General features: G+C 40.6%; 2 long non-coding RNA genes across 4 annotated transcripts in view; one reads left to right on the top strand and one right to left on the bottom strand.

Annotated features, from left to right (window-relative positions):
* Positions 1-20,114, bottom strand: part of LOC140642283 (uncharacterized) — a 121,359-nt gene that overhangs the window by 40,848 nt on the left and 60,397 nt on the right. The window lies entirely within an intron of this gene.
* On the top strand, positions 16,306-19,144 carry LOC140642282 (uncharacterized). Its single transcript, XR_012038766.1, has 3 exons — positions 16,306-16,575; positions 17,962-18,361; positions 18,876-19,144. It is a non-coding gene; the product is annotated as an uncharacterized lncRNA (long non-coding RNA).

Here is a 20,114-nt window from a genome sequence, read left to right on the forward strand (position 1 = left end):
GCATCTTTCTTGCCCCCTCTCCTAACCCCTCCTTCTTTCCCTCTGCAGCAGCTCTATTATTTCTAAAGTACATTATGTACTTTTATGATTTGGTCTTCCTGCTGTGACATCAAGAATGAACTTTAATAGGAGTATAAACACCATTTTAAAATTCTTTTGCAGGCTTTCACTTTTTATATTCTACTGCGCGCTTGTCTCTCCATGAATAAACAAATCATGCACCAACAAGTAGGGTGAGAAAATGCATTTCCTTTGTTGTTACAGCAATTCTTGCTGGAGGCAGTGTAACTTGTAACACAGATATATTTCTACCTTCCTTCCCTCTCTGACATCAACAAGAAAACAAGAACCAAATCCCAACCATTCCTTTCTTCACAAGGATGCAGAAAAGTAATGTCACCCATACTGAAGGCTCCCCATAATGTGGCTGTGACTGACACTCTGGTTTGTAAACTCCAAATTGAGTAACTGAGTTCTCCTGCATGTTAGCCATCAACAGTATCAGACAGGGAGAGGCCATGTGCCCGAAGGGTTTAGATGGGCAAGTCGTTGATGAACATGGAAGAAGAGGGTTGCACAACACAGAGTTGACGTGCAATAGAGACATGTCACCTGATCGGTGCCATCAGTTTTATGATTGGGATGATATTTAGTGGTAATATAACATGTAATTACCTAGAGAAAAGAATGGAATGGTTTGAAAGCCTTTAGCCATAGTAAATTTTTTTCCGTTAAAGTTATGGTCAGGATTCTCATCTCGTTTTGGCTAATCTGCATTGTGGTTCAATTTATCTGTGGTTCTCACTAAATGTACTCATAATCCCAAATTGCTCACTCATTTTGGAGACAGGTCAGGTGGTGTGAGGTTCCTTCTTCTATACCACAATATTTTATTGGAGGGACCTATAAGGACATTCTATTTCAAACAGGTTGAGTTTAAAGGTGCCTGAAAGATTCCCTGCTCCCAGAGACTTGTCCAATGGGTAGTTGGAAATCTGGTGACCAGAGGAAAGCTGCATTTGAGAATGAAGATTCTGATTGTACTTCATAATAAAGAGGAAACACTCTCAAGTAGAGGTTGTAGAGAAAGGGGCTAAGTTTTACATGCTATTTGTAGATCAGTCAGAGAAAACAAAAAGCAGTTAAAGAAAGAGAACCAGAATGAGGTGCCTTAGGGGAACAAAGGAGAGCAGAATTGCTAGGAATGGTTGGTCAGATGCTGCCAGTGGCTTGATTATAGTAAGAATCCTGGAGACAACCCTGTATCCAAAATGTTGGAGCTTGCTCTGATTTTGCAGGGTGTTGCAGGGGGTGTGGTGTGGTCTAAGGTCAAATCCAGACTGTTGTGGTTAAAGATGAGGAGTGATGAAGTGCAGAAAATTCTTACAAGACATGTGCTGGTGAAGAGAAGGAGAAGGATGGTGAATAGTCTCTTGGAAAGAAAATATTGACAGCTGATTGCCCCTGGATGGGAGTGCCTGGACTATGTGTGCAGGAGAGGCAATGTAGTATGTGGTGGAAAAGTCTGGAGGTACAAGAGGAGGTCAATAACTACGGGTGCAGGGCATGTGTGAGGTGTGGTTTGTATACATATATGTTGGTATGTGGGTAAATGTGTGTGTGTGTGTGTGTGTGTGTGTGTGTGTGTGTGTCTTAAGCATGGGTGAAAGCAAAGTGAGCTGGGTGGAAATGAAGTGATGAAGCCTCTGCAATGCTGGCAGCAGCTGTCTTCCTTTTGGACTCTAGTTTCTGTGGGTGTGTTTGCATCTCTCCAGCTGCTTGGGAGAGCCTTGCCAATACCAAGCCTGCCATTGCCTGCATGAGAATGCAGTGTCAGAGATGACAATAATATCTCCTGATGCTCCCAGAGTCTCCTGTACCAGGAGGACCTGGGGTCTCAGCATAAGGGAATAAGGAGGGAGACTGACCATTTCTCCAAATGCATACCTTACTTTATCTGCTGGCTTGGACCTCTTTGAAAATAATTCTGATACTCGCTGTGAAAAAAATGCACACATTTCTACCTCCTGATAGCAGGAGCTTGTCTGTCACATCCAAATTCCTCCCTGAGAAACTGTGGTCTTCAGAGATGCCTGTTGCTGGCCTCTGAGCCCACCTTTTATCTGCTTACCAGGCTTTACTGTTTTGTTCTTCTCATGAAGGTTTAAATTCTTAGGCCAAAGTCCTAAGGCCAAGTTTAAGCTCAAGGCTTCTGTGCTCCCTCTTCCTGTAGCAGGGACTATGAAAGTGGAGCCCCCTCCCACCCCAGTGCTGCTTGGGAATGGAAACCCTTGCTGGAAATTAGTGTCAGAGGGTCTATTCTTTTCCACAGTAATGCCTTTTACCTGCTCAGAAGTCTCTGTCCACAGACATACACAGGTTCCCACTCTCACATAAAATGAGACAGCTATACACTTTCCCTGAGTTAAATAGCAAGGGAGGCTATCTCTTGTGAGAGAGGGGTGTGTCAAGGGTTGAAACAGTAGCTGTGAGGAAGGGGAAAGTAAGACAATTAAGTATGGTATGGGAAATAAAATAAGAAAACCTGTTAAGAGAGCTGAAAGATGGGAGGTCAAGGGATTGGGGTCTGTAGGACACAGAAGAGTAGATTTTGCTTGACTCCACCCTGCAGGTGAGGCCTGCTATGAAGACCAACATGGCTGGGCTAGGCCAAATGGGAAGGCTGGCTAATGAATGAGATGTGGAGATGAATAAAACCTGAGGGTGCATGAAAAAACCCCACAGAGCAAAGGATCAAGATCAAGACAAAAAAGGAGAATGTATGTGTCTTATTCAAGGTTAAGGGGCAGCCAAGACTAAGGTTGGGGATCAAGTGGACATTAGGATGAAGTGGTGGATAAGAAATAATGTCTGGCTAGGAAGGTAGGATGCAGATTTGTAAAATGGACCTTAGTGTCTTGAAGCTCCTTCTCCTAAGATGGTTTACCAATATCTAGGAGGACTAAAGGTGGTGAGATAGACAGGTTCAGTGGGACTGGGAGGAAGAATGCCAAAGGTATAAGAGAGGAAATGCCAGAAGAGGAGAAGCTCCCAGTGATGAGAGGTTCAGGGTGTGACCATACCTGTGGGAGCTGAAGTCAGGGGAATGAATCTTGGGGTTGAATGTCTCAAGGCACAATCATCTTGGGTGTTGGAGGGACCATGGGTATGGACATTAACTGTATAAGGAGGAAGCCTTGGAATCAGGGGCCCAAAACCTTAAGGAATATGACACAGTGGCTTAGAGATTGTTCAGTAATGAGAATGAAACTGGGAAGGGACTGGATGCCAAAATCGGGCTGGTTTGAAGAAGAGGCAGTTGAAGAAAAGACAGCAGAGGAGAGACTGCCTGAATGGGGTTACAAGACACCTGGCCATCATTACGTCATTTTATATTTTTTCATTAACCGCATAATCACCTTACTGGCATTCTTTAGTGTGTGTGTGTGTGTGTGTGTGTGTGAGAGAGAGAGATACAGAGAGAGAGAGAGAGAGAGAGAGAGAGAATTTGAATTACTGTATGGCATCACTTGCTTTCAGCCTAAGGAACTTCCTTTAGTATTTCTTGTAGCATAGATTTGCTAGAAATGAATTTTCTGTTTTTATCTGGGAAATGTCTTAATATGCCTTCATTGTTGAAAGACAGTTTTGATGGTTATAAAACTCTTAGTTGACACTTTTCTTTTTCTTTTTTTGTATTCTACCTTCCAGACCTCAATTGTTTGTGATAAGAAGTCAGATGTTAAGCTTACTGAAGATCCCTTGTATATGATGAGTCATTTTTCTCTTGCTGCTTTGAATAATCTTTATCTTTGGCTTTCAATATATTGACTATCATGTTTCTGGGTGTAAATTTGTGCTTATTCTACTTGGGGTTTGTGGAAGTTTGTGCATGTGTAGATTAGTAGTCGTAATTAAATTTGAGATGTTTTTACTATCTGTTGTTCACATTGCATAATTTCTATTAATCTGTTTTGTATTTGCTGAATCTTCTTTCAAGCTCATAATACTACTGAGCGCCCCCACACTGACTTTTTCATTTTAGTTATTATACTTCTCAACTCCAGCATTTCCATAAAAAATAATTTCCATCTCTTTATGATAATCTCTTTTTGGTGAGACATTGTTGCCAAATTCTCCTTTGATATCTTAGACATGATTTCCTTTCTTTCTTAGAACATATTTATGATAGCTAATTAAAAATCTTTGTCTAGTAAGTTCAAATCTGGGTACCCTCAGTTTTACTGACATAACTTTTTTCAAGCTTCATAATTTTTTGTTAAAAACTTGATATTTTATGGCATGCCTGGGTGGCTCAGTGGTTGAGCATCTGCTTTTGGCTCAGGGCATGATTCCAGAATTCTGGGATCGAGTCCCACATCAGGCTCCCTGTAAGGAGCCTGCTTCTCCCTCTGCCTTCTCTCTGTGTTCTCATGAATAAATAAATAAAATCTTTTTAAAAACTTGACATTGTAGGTAATGTATTGTACTGACTTGGAATACCAACTAGTGTAGCCTCCCCCTCCCTGGGACTGATGTTGTCACTGTTGTTTGTTTGGTCATTTCTTCATTTGTTTAGGGGCTTGGCTGAATTAATTCTGTGACATCTATTTTCTATGCACTGGGAAGCCTCTAATGTTCCTGCTCTAATTTTTTGCCTTGTTTTTATCTTTTAGTTTACCTATCTATGGGTTGCTCTGTGTCATTACAAAACATTTATCGGTCAAAAGTTGTGCTTAAGTTCTCTTTATCTGTTATATTTTTTAATCCTTTATTATGTTTGTGGCTTGGAAGATTGCTATCACAGTTCAAGGAGTTTGTGATTTTGCCCCTTGTTCAGCCAAAGAGTAGCAGCTTGAATGGTGTCTTCCTAATCATAGCTGAGAGGGCAGAGCATTAGGCATGCATAAAGTCTTCCAGACTGCCAGGGGTGTAAATGGTATTTTGTTATGTCTGGCTTTATAAAAGTTGCCTCTAGATCACAGAAGTTTGCTGTTCAGTCAGTGTTTAGTCAGAGGCTGTGATTAAGTTCCTTGTTATGCTTCTGCACACTGGTTGGTCTCTTGGCCACAGCTAACAGGAATAGAGCTATTGCAAACATGAGACTGGAGGAGATGAGAAATGAGAGTGACCTGCCTTCCTTCCTGCTCAGGGTGAGACTGCAGCCCTGGATTGGGGACCTGGGCAGAGAGGGAGCCTCCATATTCTTGGCTGGGCTTGCCTGTATAGAGCACCTAAGAAGTAACTGGAAAGAGGTTGAGGGATGAGCAGGTCATGGCTCAAATGCCATTGGCTCTTAGTTATTCTTGGGATTTAGTAGATTTTTTGAATGAATGTTTTTTCATTTTCTGTATGTCCTTATGACAGTTTTCAGAGACTTTTAGGTAATTTAATTCCTGCTTTTAAATCTTCTCTTGGGATGCCTGGGTGGCTCAGTAGTTAAGCGTCTGCCTTCAGCTCAGGGCATGACCCTGGAGTCCTAAGATTGAGTCACTGCATGGAGCCTGTTTCTCTCTCTGCCTATGTCTCGCCTCTCTCTCTCTCTCTCTCTCTCAACTCCCCCCCCATAAATAAATAAATAAAATCTTTAAAAAAAAACTTCTCCAATTAAGTGATGGTTTTGTTGGGAAGAGGGCCCACTGAGCTCCTCATTCTGTCATTTTGGAAATTCCCAGCTTATGATTTTTACATTATTTTCTTATTCACACTTTCTTCCCAGTTGGAATATAATCTTGTTCCCATGTAAAGGGTCCTCCCTAGTGTCAGGACTGGGATAAATCAAGTAACTCCTCTGTAAGGGCCATATTAAGTCACATTCTAGAGCTGGCACATATTGTCCTGTCTCCTTACACTTGCTTTGCTAATAAGACAAAAGAAAGATCTGTGTGACTCAGATTTTATAGACAGGTTTCTTATTTATTTTTAAATTCTCAGCATAGTGAGGTGGTTAAGAGCAGCTACTCAAGCCAGTTTGACAGGGTCCAACTCTGGGTTTACCACAGGCTCTATAGGTCTTCATGTCCTTGCTATAAACATGTAAGAAGGGCAGACTTGAATAGGAACTCATGTCTGTTTAATTCTAAAATCCCCCATGTTCAAAAACCTCCCCATAGAAGATTATTTTACAACTTCTTTCCACAATTTCCTTTAATGGATACAATTCTCTCTTTCTAAGAATTGTTGGTCAAAGAAAAAAAAATAAAGAGGGTTTTTTTTTTTTAAATCAGAAGCTATGTTTTTTCCTATATTTATGTTTTAAATATACTTCCTAACAACATTTTTCATGATGTAGGGTTTTGAAGAATCAATGGGATTGGAGGCAAAGTAGTTTTACAAGATTTCCTGCCTTGGTCCTAAGCACTTGGATATCTGTAAAGGATCAAATTCTGCTGAAGATCTCCCCTCCCCAACTTAAAGTAATGAGCTCAGGGGAAAAATGAAAGAGATGGCTGGTTGATTTTAGTAGGCATGTATAAGCAAAAAGAGACGCTAATGAAATGTTAAGGCTTAAAACAAAGTGCTAGCCAGGTTGGGAAACTGGCTTTTGACAAGACTGAAAGTCTCACAAAGAGTATCCTCATGGGCTGACACAGGTTATACCCTTTAGTCCTTGGGTAGCCACCTCTGCTCCTCTAAGCTGCTTGCTTCCATAGTGGACTCCATCATGGTAGTGCCTATCAGTAGGCAGCCTCTAGCATTCACACCACCCTCACCACTAACCCACACCCATCCCTTTCCTCAGTAAGCACTCTTACCTAGCACTTCCTTAATTACAGAACAGAGAATAAGGGAGCTGGTAATTCATAACTTCATTGCTGACTTACATTTTAGTGAGATAAGGGGAAAAAATAACATAGCTAGAGGAAGAAAAGGTATTTATAGAACTGCATAGTGATTCAGAGATATTAATAACACCTGGGACTCACCAAGGGCTGTTGCCTCAAAATGCTTTCATAAACAAAACAACTCAGGCTTGCCATGTGCATAGAAAGAGATAGAATAGCATTCGTTAGTTGCCAACCCCCAATTTACAGAATCTAATTGGGGTTGGCTCACATTTATGGAGTATGTCTCCATGCCAGACACAATCCTGAGTTCTGAATATTTGATTATGGTATATCCCTCACAAAGGTGAGTGTTTTTATCCTCTTTATATAGATAAGGAAATGAGGGGATGGATGTGAAGATGCTTGGCATTAGTTTGTACATGGAAGATCTGATTCCAACCCAGGCCTACAAGACCTCAGCCTGCCTGGTACACTTGGCCATCCAGTCTCCGAGAGATTGAAGTACTAGTACAGTACATACCAGGCACAACAGGAGGCTCCCACTGTCTGAACTGCTATGCTCTGATATAAGGTGAAATGTGGTACAGAGAGATTTGAAAATTAAGGTAGAATCAGGGCTCTGGTCAGAATTATGACACTTGCAGCTTGAATGACCTTCACTGGGTAGCAACATATGGAGTTTATAAGTCTTTATGCTCCCATCTGTAAAACAGGGACTAGTAGAGGCTTCTAGTTCAGACCATGATGCAATATTGGGAATAAGACTTATTTTCTTACACTAAGTCCTATGAAACCTGAAAAAAATTGAAACAACTGCTTTCAGTCATTGGACAACAGAAACTGCAAGGCTGTGGCTCTTGAAAGAAGAACACATGGAATAAGTTCATATTTATGCCAAAGAACATTTTTAAAGTCATGGTATGGATGTGGAACTGAAATAGAGAGTGGTGCTCTCATTAGATGGAGAAAGAAGATGAGAGTTTGGTATTGATGAGGAAGGTGGAATTTGACAGGCAGGTTACCAAGAAGAGGAAGCTCTGCAGGGAAAACAAAAATCCCAGAAATATGCATAACAGACTTCTTGCACCCATTTGTCCATGAACCCATGGACCAATGCTACATATGCACAGGTCAGACTCCACAAGGTCTGGCAGAGAACAACTACTGGAAGCTGGGAACTTAGTGGAAATATCAGAGATGGCGCAATGTTGGTAAATGCTGGAAGTTGCCAAAGGGGAGCAACTGCACTGAATATTCTAGGCATTCAGCTAGGACCCCAGAAAAGCCATGCCCTAAATTAAGAACTACTCTTTCTTGTCCTACCAACTCTTAGTTTTTCATACTAAAGCCTAAAACTGAGCCATGTTGTCAATAAATTAACTGCCTGTCAAAAAAATGTAACACTCTTTAAAGAAGAAAATATAATTTGGGCCCTTAACATACTTTATATACTTAGTGCACAGCATACGATCAAAACTCACTAGGAAAATAGAGAGAAATATGTCCTAACACTAGGAGAATAACAGTCATTAGAAGCAGACAAAGAGATGACACAGATAATGGAATTAGCAGACAAGAAATTTAACTGTTAAATATTTGTTCAAAGTTTTATAAGGAAAACCTGGCTATAATAAGCAAACAGATGGAGCTTTCAACAGAGAAATGACATATATTTCCAATATGAATAAATATAGACTGAGAAGGAGAGACAAGAGATATTAGTGCCCCCCAAAATGGAAAACATAATGTAGAAAACTTTCCAAGTTTGATGAAATATATCAACCCAAAAACTTCAGATTCAACAAGCTTAACAAATACTGAGTTTTATAAATAAAAAGACTACATCTTGCCATAAGTTAGTAAAACTTCCAAACATCAATGATAGAATATTAAAGCCAAGCAGATGAAAAACACTCATTGATATAGAACAGTAAGAATAACTACAGATGGAATGGCATCTTTTTTTTTTTTTTGGAATGGCATCTTTAAAATGCTGAAGAAAAACCACCAACCTAGAATCCTATTTCTAGTAAATATATCCTTTTAAGAAAAGTAAAACTATAATATTTTCAAAGTAAACAGAGACTGAAAGAATTAACACAATGCACTACCATAAATGTTAAATGAAGTTCATCTGACTAAAGGTAAGTGAAAGCAGATGGGAATCCAAATTCTATGCAAAAGAATGAAAAGGAGTGGTAAATATAATTTTTTTTGTCTTTTAAATTTCTTTGAAGATAATTGACTTTTTAAGGCAAAAAATATTAAGAATATATTAGGGGGCCTATAACATATTTAAAATTAAAATCTAGTAAAAATAGCACAAGGATGTAATAGAAATAAGGGAATATTATTGTAGGATTTTAAATTTTATGTGAAGTCATATAATATTAAGAAGATAGACTACAACAAATAAAGAATGCATATTTTAATCTCTAGAGTAACCTCCACAAAACCCAAAGTCAATGAAGGAAATATATTGGTACACTAACAATTGTTCAATAATTCAAAAGGAGAGAATAAAGAAAAAATAACCAGGGAATGGATGTGACAAATAGAAACCAAATAGCAAAGTTGGTTAAACATTTCAGTTAATAAGTAGAGCTTGTCAAACTAGATACAAAATACAAGATTCAACTATACACTATTTATAGGATGCATACTTTAAAAAGAAAAAACACAGAGAAGCTAAAAGAAAGGGAAAGATATGCAAACAGGAACAATAAGAAAGCTTGAGTTTTTAAGGAATATTACCACAAAGAGGAACATTTCATAATGATTAAAGGGTCAATTCATCAAGAAGATATAACAATGTGTGTGCTTTTAATTAAAGAGCTTCAAAATACATTAAGAGAAAAAGTGACAGAACTAAAGACAGAAATAGATGAATCCATAATTATAATTAGATATGTTAATACTCCTTTTAGCATTGACAGAACAATATCAATCAACTTAATTGACACTTGTAGAACACAATATCCAACAGGAATGCATACTCATTTCAGGCACAAATGGAACATTTACCAAGATAGATGATAAAGTACTGAAATCACAGGAGTATCATCTTTGACCACAATGGAATTAAATTATAAATCAATAGTAATATTTAGAAATCTCTAAATATTTAGCAATGCACTATATATTTCTAAATATGCTAGGAGCCAAAGAAGAAATCACAAAAGAAATAAATATTTTAAGTGAATGACAATATAAAATACTACATATTTTAACATTTGTTAAATGGAATCAAAGGAGTGGTTAGAGGGAAATATATAGATTTAACTGATTACATAAGAAAAGAAGAAAGATTTAGGGATCCCTGGGTGGCACAGCGGTTTAGCGCCTGCCTTTGGCCCGGGGCGCGATCCTGGAGACCCGGGATCGAATCCCACGTCGGGCTCCCGGTGCATGGAGCCTGCTTCTCCCTCTGCCTGTGTCTCTGCCTCTCTCTCTCTCTGTGTGACTATCATAAATAAATAAAAAAAAATTAAAAAAAAAAGAAAAGAAGAAAGATTTAAAATTAATGATATAAATACCATCCTAAGGAGTTATGAGGGAAAAGAGCAAATTGACAAAGTTGAAAAATAGAAGGAAAGAAATATGAAAGAAAATAATAAAAGAGAAAACAAACAATAGAGGAAATCAATGAAATCAAAAGTTATTTTTTAAAAATATTAATACAATTGATAACTCCATTACCATGCTACTGAAGAAGGGGGGAATTGCAAATCTCAGAAATATAAGTGGAACCATCACTACAACCATCCCTACAAACATTACAGACAGTAAAAAGATTATAATACAGGAATATCATGAAAATTTTATTTTATTTTTTATAAATTTATTTTTTATTGGTGTTCAATTTGTCAACATACAGAATAACACCCAGTGCTCATCCCGTCAAGTGTCCACCTCAGTGCCCGTCACCCAGTCTCCTCCACTCCCTGCCCACCTCCCCTTCCACCACCCTTAGTTCGTTTCCCAGATCATGAAAATTTTATACCAATAAATTCAACATCTTGTGTAAGATGAATAAATTCCTTGAAAGACATATATTAAACTGAACCTAGAAGAAATAGAAAATCTAAATTTTCTCTTATTTGCCAAAGAAATTGAACTTAACTAAAAACATTTCCTTAAAGAAAACACTGGTGAACTATATCAAGCATCTGAGAATGCAATAATACCAATCTTACATAATTTTTTTCAGAAAATAAAGAAATAAATAACTTCCTGGCTCAAATTATGTAGATACTGAAGTCTGACAAGTATGCTGCATGAAAGAAAAATCTCAGACAATATTATTTATATGCACAGAAACAAAATCCCTAAGAAAATACAAGCAAATAGAATTCAGTGACATGTAAAATAACACATCATGAGCAAGTGGGTTTTAACTTAGAAATTCAAGGTTAATTTAGAATTATCAAGAACATACTTAACCACATTAACATAGTAACACATATATATAGTGAGAGTATGTGTAGCAAATATGATATGTGGAATAACCAGAACATTCATTCATAACTGGTGGGAGTGTAAATGATAAAACCACTCTGGAAAACTTTTTGGCAGTTTCTTATAAAAATTAAACATGTATTTCTCTTATAACCCAGCATATTTCATTCCTAAGTATTATGGCAAGAGAAATAAAAAACATATGTCCACAAAAAATAACTGGACAGAATGTTCATAATAGTTTTATTCATTAGTGTTTCTGGCTAAACACTAGAAACAATTAGGATATCTATCTAATGGGGAAACAAAGTATAGAATATCCATACAAAGAATATGACTCAGGAATGAAAAGAACAACTTACTAGTTGTTAGCAACAGGCATGAAAGTCAAAAACATTATCCTGAACAAAAGAAGCCAGGCACAAAAGAGTACATCTTGTATGATTCCACTTATATGAAGTTCTACAACTGGCAACATCAATATGGAATGATAAATGAAGCTCCTTGCGGGTGGGGAAATGCTTGCTGGACTACAAAGAGAAATGCAAGGTTGCTTTCTGGGTGGTATAACGGCTCCCTAACTTAATAGATATATGAGTTATATGCTTCAAGTCATCTGACTGGGCACTTCAGATATGTACATTTCACAGGAGGTGAAATTAAAGTAACACTAATTGAATAAATAAAAGAAAAAAATAGTAATCTTTGTCTACCTCACATGAGAACACATGTGAACACATTTTGTTGTTATTAAGTATGGTATAAATGCATCTCCTTGCAAAGCAATTTTGGTGTCTAGGAAGAGGTTAGTGCTTTCAGAGGATTTTGGAGCTATTTACAGCAATGTAGCATTTAGAGTTATTGGATCTTTCTGAGACTCTTTAACATATCATTCTGGTAGAAGATGAAACAGCAAAAGAGCACTAAGGTCTCAAAGTGATTACATGTGGAGGTGGCCATTTTGATGGCACTTTTAGAAACAACCCTCATCTTACCCTGCCAGGTTGGTGACCCTGGCTCCCCACATCACCACCCAACCCCCATTCAATCTTATTTGCCAAGCCTGGGGAGATGGGAAATCATTTTATTGGGACTTTGCAAAGGAAGTGAACTAGAGGGTGCCTGGATTATGTGGCTCTTGCCCTCCAATCAGAAAGCTTATACATCCTGCTTGAGCTCTCCTCAGTGCTTGAGGCCCAAATCCTTGGGCATCGCTTAAAGTAAATATTTAATGGTCTCCTCTTTCTAAGACCCTCTCCAATAAATACAGGTATATTGAAGTAATCTCATGTTCCTTTCTATCTTCGTATGTTATCACTAGGCAGTAGTGAAACAGAATGAGCAGAAACACAAAAATGGTATGCTTGGGGTGAGGATGAGCCTAACAGATGTTAATATTAAAGACTTTTGGACATGCATTCCTAAATGGACCCACTCTTCCTCTCTTCCAAACATTCTATACCCAAACTCCACTTAGACACACTCGCATAGGCAACATATATGGGGCACTAAATGAAATTCAGTTCTTTTTTGGGAGGGAGTCTAGGTTGACCAAATGTTGTTGATAGCTGGAATAACTTAATCTTCAAGGAGACATCATTCCTGAAAGCCAAGCATTTGTTATTTAGTATTTGGAGTAAGCAGGCTCTCTTGTGGAATTCTCTTTTAAGATGCAAATGTTCCTTGCCAACTCTTTGTGACCCAGGGCAAAAATTAACCAATCCCAAGCTCTAGGGCTCAAGAGAGGCTACCCAGGAGAAGCAGTCCACTCCCCTGGACCTAAAGCAAACTATTAAATTCCTTTTGAGTCCCTTTCATAGTTGAGCTCTTGGGGTAAAGCTAAGTCCATTCAGCTGTGCCTCGAGTGACCGATTTCCTGGTTCTAGGGCCAAGGGGCAGCAGCTTGCTGAGCCACCTTGGCCATTGGCATCTCCATCTACCTTGGGGGAACTAGGAAAATAGCACAGCATAACACCTTCATTACCATGTTAGTCCAAGGCCAAAGTCCTGTTTAGTTCCAATTCAGCTCTTCGATCTGGGTAGCAGCAGGGTGGGATGGGGGGTAAGTGCAAATATGGGACAGTTCTGCATTCATTTCCCATCTTTACCACTTACTATATAGACAAACTATGTGAGCTCTGAGCTGTATTCTTCTGATTCATAAAATTTGAGGTAATACAACATATTTCAAAGAATTTGTTGTGAAGCTGAAAGACAAAAGCTCTGCCTAAGTTTTTTCAAGCTTTTTTGACCACAACCCATATGTTTTTAAACATGTATAGAAAGCATCATAAATACATATATTTGAAGTAAATGTACTATGTGTAGTACACTGGGATTGTTTTCTTTCTCCGCTACATGATTCTATTTTATTTTGTTTGGTTTGGTAAAATGAAGGTCTATATTCATCTTGCAATCCACCAGTGAATTAAGACCCACCATTTGAGAAACCCCAGCCTTGTCAACCCCCAGCTTGTTCAGCAGCCCCAGGGGTTCCCAGACCAAGGAGCACAAGAAGAACAGAGTTTTTGCATTCAGATCTGCAATGAAAAAATCTCAGCCACCCTGGCTGATGCTCATCTCTCACTCATGTAAAAGTGCCAATGTATTAATTTCCTAGGGCTGCCATAACAAAGTACCAAAATCTGGTCACTTAAGCCAACAGAAATCTATTCTCTCACAGTCCACAATAAAGGTGTCCACTGGCCAGCTCCTTCTTGGGATCCAGGGGGAGAATCAGTTCCATGCTTCTCTCCTTGTGTCCAGTGGTTGCAGGCAATCCCTCGTGCTCCTTGGTTTGTATCTTTATTGCTCCAATCCCTACCTCTATAGTCAGATGACGTTTTCCCTGTAAGCCTTCACATCAACTTCCCTCTGTGTGTGTGTTTGTGTGTGTGTGTGTGTTTATCTCTGTGTCTCTCTATTCTCCTTATAAGAACACCAGTCATATTGCATTAAGGGACCCTCCAACTCCAGCATGACCTTACCCTAACTAATAACATCAATGATGACATCATCAACAATGAGGTTCTGGAAAGGACAAGAATTCTTGAAGGACATTATTCAATCCAGTATGGCTAATATTTTTGTTTTCCCGGGATCCCTGGGTGGCGCAGCGGTATAGTGCCTGCCTTTGGCCCAGGGCACGATCCTGGAGACCCGGGATCGAATCCCACGTCAGGCTCCCGGTGCATGGAGCCTGCTTCTCCCTCTGCCTGTCTCTCTCTCTCTCTCTCTCTCTCTGTGTGTGACTATCATAAAAAAAAAAAATTTAATATTTTTGTTTTCCCATTCTGAGTCCATGGCTAATAGGCTAAGCTCCCGGTGAATGCAACCAGTGACAGTGGGCTAATGGAGACTCTGGTCAGGACCAAGGTGTGCTTTTCAAAGTCTCTTCTGAGACTCCCCCTCTCCCCTAGGTGGATTGAGGTTTAAAGTTACAAATGTTAGAAAGCTCAGGTCTTGGGAGTTACTTAGAAAAAGGAATTCTGTGTGCATTCAGGTGGCCATGCACTGAACCTGCTAATCTCAAAGGCAGAGGCAAAGCCCCTTCAGGCTGGAATTTAGCCCAGGAAATGCTGCAAAGTAGGCTTCTGCTGGAGCAGCAAGCACAACAGGTAATCAGTTGCCAGAGGATAAAAGACAGGCTGGAAGGGGCTCACGGGGGACAAGATACAGACTGATGGGGAAGAAGGCACTTGGTATTCTGGGGAAGGAGGGATTTCAGCAAGAAAATCTGACCTGCCAAATAGTCCACACACTCCTCCAGTAATTTTTTTTTTAATATGGCTTTTTTAAAAATTCTTATTTATTTATGATAGTCACACAGAGAGAGAGAGAGAGAGAGGCAGAGACACAGGCAGAGAGAGAAGCAGGCTCCACGTGGGATTCGATCCCCGGTCTCCAGGATCGCGCCCCGGGCCAAAGGCAGGCGCCAAACCGTTGTGCCACCCAGGGATCCCCTCCTCCAGTAATTCTAACAAAATGCACAAGCTCATATCTTCAGGAGAGGCAAATGAGCTGAATATATCTGCTGGAACAGAGCTCTATAAAATAGGATTTACTCACCTATAACTCACAGAACAGCCAAATGCAAGGGAAGTGGCTAAGAGCTGAGAGCCACTGATGAAGAATTTATTGGAGTGGTTGTAAGATTATCTCAGGATGCATTTATTTTCCAATTTGTAAATCACAAATGTTCTGGGTCAGGTACAAGAGCTAAATCTGATGCTAAGAGCAGCAGTGTGTAAATCATAACAAACTTTGCTGTCAGAAATTTAGAAACACGAGTATAAATTCAGTTAATTCCCTATTTCCTCCAACATCAAAGCTCATGTTTTTCATGGCCCTATTGCTCTGGGGATGGCCTCTGAGGTGCTACAGACATCCCTGCCAAGACCTGATGGGGTCACTGAGCTCTGAGCTCTAGGTTGTTTCAAAGGTGCACATGTTCTGGGTTTGGAGATAGAGGCTACATAGTGTTGTCATTACAGATTCAGAGAAGGCTCAATCTATAGGACTTTTCCTATCCAAGGCTACAAGGCCTGGACCTTCTCAGGTGAAGTCCACTGACCACCCTCTGCCCCAGGCTCGGGCTTGAGGGGGTTAACGGCAAGGACAGGGAAAAGTGAAGGTTGGCAGCAGCAACTCCAGCAAAACCATAATAACAAGAAAAACAGTGGCAATAGTAACAATAGCACTTATCAGGCCCTTACTATGTACCTGGCCCTCTTCTAAGCACTCCACATGTGTCGATTCATTTCTTTTTTTTTTTTTAATTTTTTATTTATTTATGATAGTCACACAGAGAGATAGAGACAGAGAGAGGCAAAGATACAGGCAGAGAGAGAAGCAGGCTCCATGCACTGGGAGCCCGACGTGGGATCCGATCCCGGGTCTCCAGGATCACGCCCTGGGCCAAAGGCAGGTGCTAAACCGCTGTGCCACCCAGGGATCCCTGTGTCAATTAATTTCATCTTCAAAGCGACTCTTTGCAAAAGGTATTAATAATGTCTTTCTCTACAGATGAGGAAACCAAAGCACACAGAGGAAAATCCAAAGGAATCTTCTCATTCATTCTGGGTTCCATCTCAGAGCCTTGGTCTTTGGGGATTCCTTCTTCATCAGACCCCAGTCCTGAGTCGTTAGGCAACCTCAGAGCCAGGCCTAGAGAGGGAATGGGCCGCATTCAATTGGCTGTCTTGTAAATGCCCGCAGGAGGCACGGCCCTGCCAGATCCCAACACTTCTTTGCTGTTCAGCTGCAACAACCATTTGAGAGCCGTTTGCCACTGGTATCCCCTCTGGTGATAGATCCTCCAATAGTTAAAGTAGGTCAGGCCCATCACCAAGCTGGGTGACCCACAACATCTGCTATGGTTTCTCTCTCTCTCTCTCTCTCTCTCTCTCTCTCCAACACACACACACACGCGCACACACACACACACACACACACACACACACACACACACTAGAATACCCTCTGAGAGCCTCCTGAATGGATGCCCACACATCTCTCCTATTAGACAATAAGCTCTCTGAAGATGCTTTTCAAAGATAAAAATGCAGACAACCTGCCTGCAAGAAATGCACAAATGAGGGAAGTCCTAACCTATAAAGCCCACTCAGGAAAGTGCTAGCTGGGCCTGTTATATCATGTGGAACATCATAAAACCTTTTGCTTTGTGGGAAACACAAAACTCAGACACTTGAGAGTTTTGCCAGGACTGGAATGCACACCTCACTGGGAGGGACTATTGAGACTGTCTGTCCAGAGATCCCAGCTGGGCCCAGTCCTCCCTGCTCTCTGCTGAATACACAACCAGTGCCTGGTTCTACCTGCGTGGTGCTGTATGCTTCTCATATCCTGTCCTCCAAGGATCCAGTGCACTCTTCCTTCTGACCTCCACTCAAACATCCCTGCCTCATGGAGGCCTGCCCTGGCCTCCAGCCTCGGAGAGGGTTTCACAGCATCCAACTTTTTCCCTCTCATAACACTCAGCATATTTGTGTCCAGCTTATCTAATGTTAGTGTTCCCCACGTGCCTTTCTAGCTGCTTTCCATGAGAGCAGACAGCATGTCTGTCCTGACCCTTTCTGAGTCTCCTGTGCCTTGATACAGGTCATGATACATAGTAGATGCACCATACATGATTGCTAAATGGACTTCAACTAATCAGATGAGCTTACTCTCATTGGGCACATACTTTATGCCAAACACTACTAAATACTATCGCCACGTCACAGGTGGGGAGTATTGATACTGAAGGATCTAGGATCCAGAAGGAGTCCCCCAGGACTAGCCAAAGGGGTTCTTGGCTTTATGTAAGATGGAAATCAAATGTGAACCAGCAGGAAGTAAGATAAGCATTTATTGAAGATATAGACAGAGCAGATACAGGCAGAGTAGTTTGGGAGACTCGAAAAAGATAGAAGCATGAGTCTAGTCTTTGTTCAGGGTCTGATGTTTTTATTGAGGATGGTGTATGTGTCTCCTCAGGCATTCAGGAACCAGTTAGAACACAGACAAAGGTCCAGGTATTATTTCTTGGAGCCAGAGGGCCCTGGCTTTGACATGCCTAGCACCTGTAGTCTGGAATACACATATGATGGCTTCCTCTGGTCATTCTTACCCTGTCTTTCCTTAAATGTTATCTATTTTGGAAAAATAACTAATTCCTTGTCCCTTACAAGGAGGGCATATTCTATTTGCACAGGCATGAGTAAAGTGGGGTGAGGGTGCCGGCCCTAACAAGGATGGAAGCAGGAAAAGGAGCAAAAAGCAGATTCTTCAGTTTCCCTATCTCAGTGTGAGGCACAGAAAGGTCCAACAATTTGTTCAAAATCACACCACTGGAAAGGGTGAAGAGGTGCAAGGAAGATGTGAATTCAGCTGGTCTGACACCAGAATCCAAGTGCTAGACCATGACATTATACACTCTCCTGGACTTCCTTGGCTATTATCCTGCTAACAAGACTCCTAGGCCCTCCCGTTGCCCATAAAAGAAGATCTGTCCTAAGAAGGACCACACATTCCATCAGTCTGTCCTAAGAAGGACCAACCACACATTCCAGCAGTCTGTCCAGATTCAGAGCCCCTTGGGCCTGGGAGACAATGTATGTATGTATGTATGTATGTATGTATGTATTTATTTATTTACTTACTTACTCACTCACTCACTCACTTACTTACCTACTTATTTAAGAGAAAGAACTCGAGCAGGGGTTGAGGCAGAGGGAGAGAATCTTTAAGCAGACTCCCCATGGACCGTGGAGCCAGATACTGGGCTTGATCCCACGACCCATGAGATCATGACCTGAGCCGAAACCAAGAGTCAGATGCTTAATTGACTGAGCCGCCCAGGTGCCCCTTTAATTTAATTAATTAATTATTTTTTAAAAAAGATTTTATTTATTTATTCAGGAGAAACACAGAGAGAGAGAGAGAGAGAGGGAGGCAGAGACATAGGCAGAGGGAGAAGCAGGCTCTTTGCAGGGAGCCCGATGTGGGACTCGATCCCAGAACCCTGGGATGACACCCTCAGCCGAAGACAGATGCTCATCCACTAAGCCACCCATGTGTCCCAACAATGCCTTTTTAAATAAATAATACCACACTCTGCCATCACAGGACATGACTGCTACCAGCTGTCTCAGGCCAGCTACTTAAACTTCTCGGGCCTTGGGGTCTTCCACACAGGACCAACACCTTCTCAGGGCATCCTTCAGAAGACCCAACCAGAATGATTCTGGCTCCACACAACTGGACTGAAATTCTCCCACACCATATACTAGCTCTGTGACTCTGAGGTCAAATGACATTTTGAGCCTTCATTCAATTAATGATTGAACTTAAAATCTCTAGTGAGCCCCACTTCAAAGTTTCCATGAACTCAAAATGCTGCCTTTAAAATTGCTATTTTTTAAACTAGAGTTGACCGATTTTGTTCTTGGTATCTGTGTAAGTTTCCAGAGAGACTGAAAAGTAAATACTTTGGAATGAAAGAAACATTTCTGTAATAGGAACAATAGCAACAACAACAACAAAACAACAGCAACACTAGTAAATAAAGACCCTGCATGAAAAAGACTGACATGAACTCACCCCTGGTCCCTCCACCCCTCAGCCTCAATTCCTCAGGCTGCAGGCCAAGTTCTCTGGTGTCTCTTTTTAAAAGATGGAGTCACTGACAGGTCAATGCATTCTACCTCTGATTTTAAGTTGCTGGCATTTCTTTAAGATAGCTCATATATCTGCTAATTTTCTAACTAGGATTTGATTTTTCTGATTCTTACTGACTGATCTTTTTGGGCCAATGTATATTCTATTTTCTGAGGCAAGGTTCACTCTGTTACACTTTTACATCTTAATTCTTATCAGGTCTTAGATCCAGATTTTAGTTTTATACTTGGAACCAGGGGAAGGGATCTAACAACTCTTATGGACCTACCCTTTGCCCACACTTCACATAAGTCATCTTATTTAATTAGTTCAGAGGCTGTGTGAGGTTGACGGTTTTGTTCTCATTGGATGGGTGAGAAAAGTAAGGTCCAGAGAGATTAAATAGCTAACACAAAGCAACAATGGGATGAATATCTCTATTAGAACCTTTTCAGTTCTATGTGTCAGAAACCCAATTCAGACTGGCTTATCAAGGAAGTGGCTTATTGATTCCCACCACTGAGTGACACAGGGTAGATTCAGGTAGGTCCCAAAATGCTGTACTTAGGACTGTCCTGGCTCTGATTCAGGAGCCAACAATCTGGCCCTCACCTTGTGGAATCAAGACGGCTGTCAGCATTTCCTTTCCACCTGATGTTCTCAGCGACCTCAGCAGAAAGAACATTTCTGTTTGTTTTTTTTTTAACA

Source organism: Canis lupus, chromosome 11, assembly GCF_048164855.1.
Source record: "Canis lupus baileyi chromosome 11, mCanLup2.hap1, whole genome shotgun sequence".
Classification (NCBI taxonomy): Eukaryota; Metazoa; Chordata; class Mammalia; order Carnivora; family Canidae; genus Canis; species Canis lupus.